Source organism: Rana temporaria, chromosome 12 (genome assembly GCF_905171775.1).
Source record: "Rana temporaria chromosome 12, aRanTem1.1, whole genome shotgun sequence".
NCBI lineage: Eukaryota > Metazoa > Chordata > Amphibia > Anura > Ranidae > Rana > Rana temporaria.
The window spans coordinates 13,542,780-13,550,312 of NC_053500.1; positions in this window are offsets into that span (position 1 = coordinate 13,542,780).

Sequence of the window (7,533 nt, forward strand, 5' to 3'; positions counted from 1 at the left end):
CCGATACCACTTTTTCGAATACCGATACTTTTTTTTTAATGTCATGTGACAGTGGCGGTATTTTTTTTATATTTATTTTACAATTTTTTTTTTTTTTTTTTTTTTGGGGGGGAGGGAGTGAATTGTCAGTGTGTTTGTTTTTTTATTTTTTTTTGTTTTTTTACATTTTATTTTTATTTATTTTTTTAAATATTTATTGAATTTTTTTTTTTTTTATCAGCCCTGTTGGGGGTCTTTGGTGAGATATCAGGGGTCTTAAAAGACCTCTGAAATCTCCCCTTTAAGACAGAGAAAAGGGACTAAGGACACAGATTCCCCAGTCGCTTTCTCTGCAGCCTCAGCTGAAATGAATGGAGAGAAGCTCCTCTCCATTCATAAACTGAAGCATCGTAAACACAGGTGTTACGATGCTCAGTGATCACTGACTCTGTCCATTCGGAAAAGGTAGGAGCCGGGTTTAGCCGTAAGTCTCTCTGAATTCGGCCCTACATGTTTAGAGTTACAGAGGAGGTCTAGTGCTAGAATTATTGCTCTCGCTCTAACGATCGTGGCGTATGTAACCTGTGTGTATCTGGCTCTGATACTAGCCAGGGCCTTCCCAGGGACTGACTAGTATCTCTCCCCAGCCTGTCCCCCACACACCCTCTCACCTGCTGACCTGTGGATGGGGGAATCACTCCTGCAGTGTTATTGTGTTCTGCCTGTGAATAAAATGATCAGTGTTGCCACCTATAGCTGGCAGCACTGATTGTTTTGGGAAAAACCTGACAGGCTGGTTGTACTAAAGTCAGATAATAGATTGACTTGTGTAAAACCAGCTAGCCCATACATAGATCGACTATGGCTGGTCTCTGCTTAATTGGCGTAATTTCAATCCATGTATGACCCACTTAACCACTACGCATTTCCTAAACATCCTTCCACAAACCTTTACATTTGTTCTAACAAAAAATTGTTTGTATATTTATTTATTTATTTATTATTTATAAAAGGCCCACCAAAATCCTCAGCACCAGGCCCATGATGTTCTTAATCTGGCCCTGCTAATGGGCACTGATTGCTGGCACTCGTGGGCACTGATTGCTGGCACTGGTGGGCACTGATTGTTGGCACTGGTGGGCACTGATTGTTGGCACTGGTGGGCACTGATTGCTGGCATTGGTGGGCACTGATTGCTGGCATTGGTGGGCACTGATTGCTGGCACCTGTGGGCACTGATTGCTGGCACCTGTGGGCACTGATTGCTGGCACTGGTGGGCACTGATTGCTGGCACTGGCGGGCACTGATTGCTGGCACTGGTGGTGCTTTATTGTAATCAGGGCACTGATGATCAGCTCCCTGATTACATACCTAGATGTCCTCTGCGAGGAGATGCCGCTGATCGTCTCTCTTCTCCTCACACTCATGTAAAGGCTCTTTCACACGGGCGGCCCGTTCAGGTCCGCCTGCCAGTTTTTTAGGCGGACCTGAACGGGCGCTCCGTGCTCCTCTATGGACATGCCCGCTGACATCCGACCCGCTCCGATCCGCCAAAGTGTGACGGAGGAAAAACCTACTTTTCCATCCGTCTGGCGGATCGGATCGGGTGAACACTGACAGACGGTCCATGTTCATCTGATCCCCCCATAGGGGAGAGCGGAGAAAAGACAGACTGTGCAGGGACCGCCCTGTCGTCCGCCGGCTCAGCGGGGATCAACGGAGCGATCCCCGCTGAGCAAGCGGGGGTTCACGGGGCGGATCATTACTGATCCACGCCCCGTGTGAAAGGAGCCCAAGGGGGCGAGGAGTGCTTAAAGCGGAAGTTCCACTTTTGGGTGGAACTCCGCTTTAAGAGCTGAAACTCCTCGTAGTACATCACTACATAGCTGTCTGTGGCACGACAATTGTGTACCGTTAGTATGCAAGACAAGATCCTGGCACACGCCCTTTTGACAAAATTCAGACGCTCTGTTGGCCAACAATCATATGATGTGTACGAGGCATAAGACCCCCATACACACTATTCGATTTTCTGCAGATTTCTGTCTTCAGATTTACCAAAACCATATAATATGAGGTCAAACCTTAAGAGTTTTGATTTGTATGCAACCAAGGCAGGCCCTTGCACTACATGGTTTTGGTAAATCGGAAGACAAATATCTGCAGAAAATCTAAAATGTGTATGGGGCTTTAGACTGGGATGCCAATAAAGTTCATGTGAGCGTAAAGGCGGGCGTCCCAATACTTTTGACACTATAGGTTAGAGCTGCACGATTAATCGCGGAGAGAATCGCAATCTCGATTCTCCCCGCCCGCGGGGATGACCCGCGATTCTTTCGGGTCACCGCCAGTTCCACGTAACCGTCGTGGAACGCAAATGGCGCCGATTTCGGAACCGACGTCAGCAGCCTGCGCCGCTGGATGGATGTCTGGGCTTCTCTCACAGTTCTGTACAACTGTAGTGTGTATCCAATGCGCCACCCAGTGGTTGCCGGCGGTACTGCTTCTGATGTATTAATCTTTCTCACAGTTCTGTACAATTGTGTGTATCCAAGCGCCACCCAGTGGTTGCCGGCGGTACTGCTTCTGATGTATAAAAAAAGAGACCAGTGATATGTCTATAATGTTAAAGACCATACAACTCCTATGAAAAAAAGCAGAATCAAAGTTTGATTCTGCTTTTTTCATAGGAGTTATATGGTCTTTAACATTATAGACATATCACTGGTCTCTTTTTTATATATTCATATGTTCAGATAAATCACAGGTTTATTTATTTATTTATTTGGGGGGGGGGGGGGGGTTCTGGCATTCTGGGCCAGATTCACATACCTTTGCGGCGGCGTAACGTATGTCCTTTACGTTACTCCGCCGCAAGTTTTCAGCGTAAGTGCTTGATTCACAAAGCACTTGCGTGTAAACTTGCGGCGGCGTAGCGTAAAGCCGTCCGGCGCAAGCCCGCCTAATTCAAATGGGGCGGGGACCATTTAAATTAGGCGCGTTCCCGCGCCGAACGTACTGCGCATGCTCCGTTTTGAAATTTCCCGCCGTGCTTTGCGTGAAAGGACGTCGCCCCGACGTAATGTTTTGAATGGCGACGTGCGTAACGTACTTTCGTATTCCCGGACGACTTACGCAAAAAAATAAATTGAAATTCGACGCGGGAACGACGGCCATACTTTAACATGGGCTGTCTATTGTTACACCACCTAAATAGCAGCCGTAACTTTGCGACGCGAAAAGCCGACTAGCGGCGACAGAAGAGAATGCGACGAACGCGCGTACCTTCGTGGATCGCCGTAAACAGCTAATTAGCATACCCGATGCGGAAAACTACGCGATCTCCACCCAGCGGCGGCCGAAGTATTGCATCCTAAGATCCGAAGGTGTGCGAAGCTGTACGCCTGTCGGATCTTAGCCAAATGCCGTCGTATCTTTGTTTGTGAATTACAAATAAAGATACGACGTGGCAAATTTGAAAGTACGCCGGAGTATCAGCAGATACTCCGGCGTACTTTTTCTCTGAATCTGGCCCTCAGTTTTTGAGAATCGTGATCTTTAGTCTAAGCAAAAGAATCGTGATTCTCATTTTGACCAGAATCGTGCGGCTCTACTATAGGTTACATCATTTTGACCCGAACATTTTAGGAAGGTCGTTTACCTCTGGGGGGAGTTTGCTGATTGAACACAGGTGGAAGGCAGAGCAGGACTTGAAGTATTTTTTTTTTTCTTTCAAGGAGTTGGTGAAGGAAATAAAGAAGACAAATTGTTGTATTATAAGATTTGGTTTATTTACATCGAAAAAGATTTTTTTTTTTCAAGATTGATAAATTTGTGGCGTCAGGAGATTTCAGAAGAAAGACCAGAAGATCAAGGATTGGTGATGCTACACAATTATATATTTATTTTATTATATTATATATTATATTTATTTTAATTATATATTTATTTTATATATTTATTTTAATTATATATTTATTTTATTATATTATATTTTATATATATTATATATTATATTTATTTTAATTATATATTTATTTTAATTATATATTTATTTTATATATTTATTTATATATATATATATATATTTAAAAAAAAAAAATATATATTTTTTTTTTTTAAAAAAAACTTTATTTTTGTTTCCTGTCATTTTGTAAATCGCATTTACCGGCGAGGTGCGTTTCTCGTTCATTCTGATTTTAAAATCTATAGACAATATGGGAATCATTGAGGCTTGGCACGCTATCGATGTCGTGGGTGCAATGAATAGTTTGACGCCTTCAAAAACGCTGAACATAAATGTCTAATAGATTTGTTGCAAGCTACTATTTAAAAAAAAAATAAAAATACCCGTGTGTACTTAGTTTTTAAAGGTTTAAAAAAAAAAAAGGTGAGAAATCTGTACAATTAAGCCCAATGGGAAGAAGGATTTTCAGCTGATTTCCTATCTCCCAGAATACTGACAGCTGCCGCTGGTAAGTCTCTAATAACCCAAAGTGGCCGCTTCTATGGAGCAAGAACCGTTCATAAATGTCCGTAATCTGCAGGTATGGGCTGGCTTCTCTGTAAGTATTTCATCAGCAAAGTAACTCGTTTGTGTTTCAGGGCTTCCCATGACCTGTACGCGTCACACCACAGCGACTTGGGGTCCGCCTTGTAATTGCTGGACATAAGAAACGCCATAGAAGTAAATGAGAGCCGTCTAAACCGCTTCAGCCCCGGAGGATTTGGCTGCCCAATGACCGTGCCACTTTTTGCGATGCAGCACTGCGTTGCTTTAACGGACAATTGTGCGGTCGTGCAACGTTGCTTCCAATAAAAAAAATGTACGTCTCCCCCCACACACAAATTTGAGCGGTAGGAGAGCCTGGCAACAGTGAGAAAGGAGGGTCACACATTGACTGCAAAGGAGATTGTACAACCTGCTCAAAGTGTTGAAGTTAAACTCCAGGCAGTTGTAAAACAATGAAGAAGAAAAAAAACAACAACAACAACACTAAAACCATACAGTTATGTATTATTAATTAACCACTTCAGCCACGGACCATTGGCTGCCAAATGACCAGGCTACTTTTTGAGATGCAGCACTGCGTCGCTTTAACGGCCAATTGTGCGGTCGTGCGACGTTGCTTCCAAAAAAAAAAAAAAAAATTGGAGCTTTTTTTTTTTGGTGGCATTTGGTCACCTCTGCGGTTTTTATTTTTTGCGCTATGAACAAAAATAGAGCGACAGTTTTGAAAAACAAAAACAATATTTTTTTTTTTTTGCTATAATAAATAACCCAAAAAAAAAAAATTCCTCAGTTTAGGCCGATACATATTTTTGTTAAAAAAAAAAAATCACAATAAGCATTTATTGAAAAAAATGCTAGCTTCCTGGCCATCATGTTAACTTTTCTTTTGATTCAGAGTTAGGCCTGGTACACACGATAGGATTGATCCGCGGATACGGTCCGCCGGACCGTATCCGCGGATAAATCCTCTGGCGGATTTGGATCCGTTGGCATGTACTCACCATCGGATCCAAATCTGCGCGGAATTCAACCGCGGTGACGTGTCGCGCGGTTGCCGCGATGATGACGCGGCAACGTGCGCGACGCTGTCATATAAGGAAATCCACGCATGCGTCGATTACGACGCATGCGAGGGACGGATCGATCCGGTGAGTCTGTACAGACCACCGGATCGATCCGCTGGAGCCGATTCCAGCGGATAGATTTGTTAGCATGTCTACAATTTTTTATCTGCTGGAAATCGGAAATATCCGCGGATAAATATCCGCTGGAACATACACACCAGGGGATCTATCCGCTGAAACCGATCTGCTGAGATTTTTCAGCGGATGGATCCTCTCGTGTGTACGGGGCCTTAAAGTGGTTCTAAAGGCAGAAGTTTTTTTTTTTTTAATCGTAGCGCCCCCTTAATTTCAGTATGGGCACTACGCTAAAGTTAGTGGGGAATGGGAGAATTATTTTGCTCCCATTCGCAATTTGTTAAATTTGGGCTGCTGTCATTCCTGAACTGTCCGGTAGGTCAGTCTGCGCTCCAAGGGTGTCGTTTCCACCCCTGGGCGACAGGTGGCGCTAGAGGGGTTCTGGCAGAGCCACTTTTCCCCAGCAGCCAATTGGAGGAGTTTTCCCTCGCGGAGCATGCTGGGGAGGAGTATATCTGTGGCAGACGCCATTTTTTTTTGGTTCTTCGCGGGTTCCAGGTGCGGCACCCACCTTCAGGGTGTGCGCATCCAACGGACCCCGGCGATGGGCTACCAGGCCTGGGTCGCATTCTAGGCGGAGTTCCATGTTCCTGAGAGGGGCCCCAGTTCTATTGAAAGGATCCCAGGCTGGGTGCCGCTCGATTGGGGGCTCGGCTTGAGGAGAACCCGGAGGCAGGTTGTCCAACAGGGCTTGAATGAACTATCGGGGATCTGGTGACCGGAATGCTGACCGGTACACTTTGCTGTCATCCGGTGACCTATGCTAAAACCTACTGGGAGGATTCGCTCAATTTGTCCATTTAGCTCATTCAGAGTAACAGGCCTGTGGCAGAGACCTAGAGCCAGGTCTGTGAGAGAGAGGCCTGTTCCTCCCAGCAATCTAAAGTGACACTTCGGCTGCCAGACTTATGATAGGGGTCTGTCCGGGGGCACTTCACCCACTCTGGCTAGAGTGGCGACGAACTGCAATTGATACTACCGAGAGCAGGACTGCTCGGTTCATATCCAGGCCTGATACCGCAAAGTTCTCATGCCGCGTACACACGGTCGTTTTTTGTGATGAAATAAAACGACGTTTTAAATCATGAAACAAAACGAAATTTTTCAAACTTCTTTTTAAAAAACGACGTTGCCTACACACCATCGTTTTTTTTAAATGCTCTAGCAAAGCGCGGTTACGTTCAGCACGTACGGCGGCACTCTGTTCCATTCAAGCTCGCGTCATAACTTGCTTCTGAGCATGCGTGGGTTTAAAAACGTTGTTTAAACATAGTTTTAAATGTCGTTTTGCCCACACACTATCATTTTAAATGACACAAAAAACGACGTTTTGAAAAACGACATAAAAAATTGAAGCATGTCGTTTTTCAGAAGACATAAAACGATGTTTTCCCCACACACGGTCATTATAATTGACGTTTTTAAAAATGTCGTTTTTTTTTTCATCACAAAAAACGACCGTGTGTACGCGACATCACTCTTTCTTCATCAACCTTTTCTCCCTATTTGATGTTGATGTTGGCTGCGTTGGGCCTGGAAATAAAGCATTGGAAAACCTTTATTTACTGACTGGACATTCGCTCACTACTCTACTAATCAAATACACCCCTAGACAACACTGAGGTAACTTAATACGTCGATCCCAAAACAAACCAGCGGCTCCTTCGGGGGTAGCGCTACATAATCTTAACCACTTGACCTCCGGAAGATTTACCCCCCCCCCCCCATTTATAACCAGGCGTTTTTTTTGCGATAAGGCACTGCGTTACTTTAACTGACACTGTACCCATATAAAATGTATGTCCCTTTTTCCCACAAAGAGAGCTTTCTTTTGGTGGTAT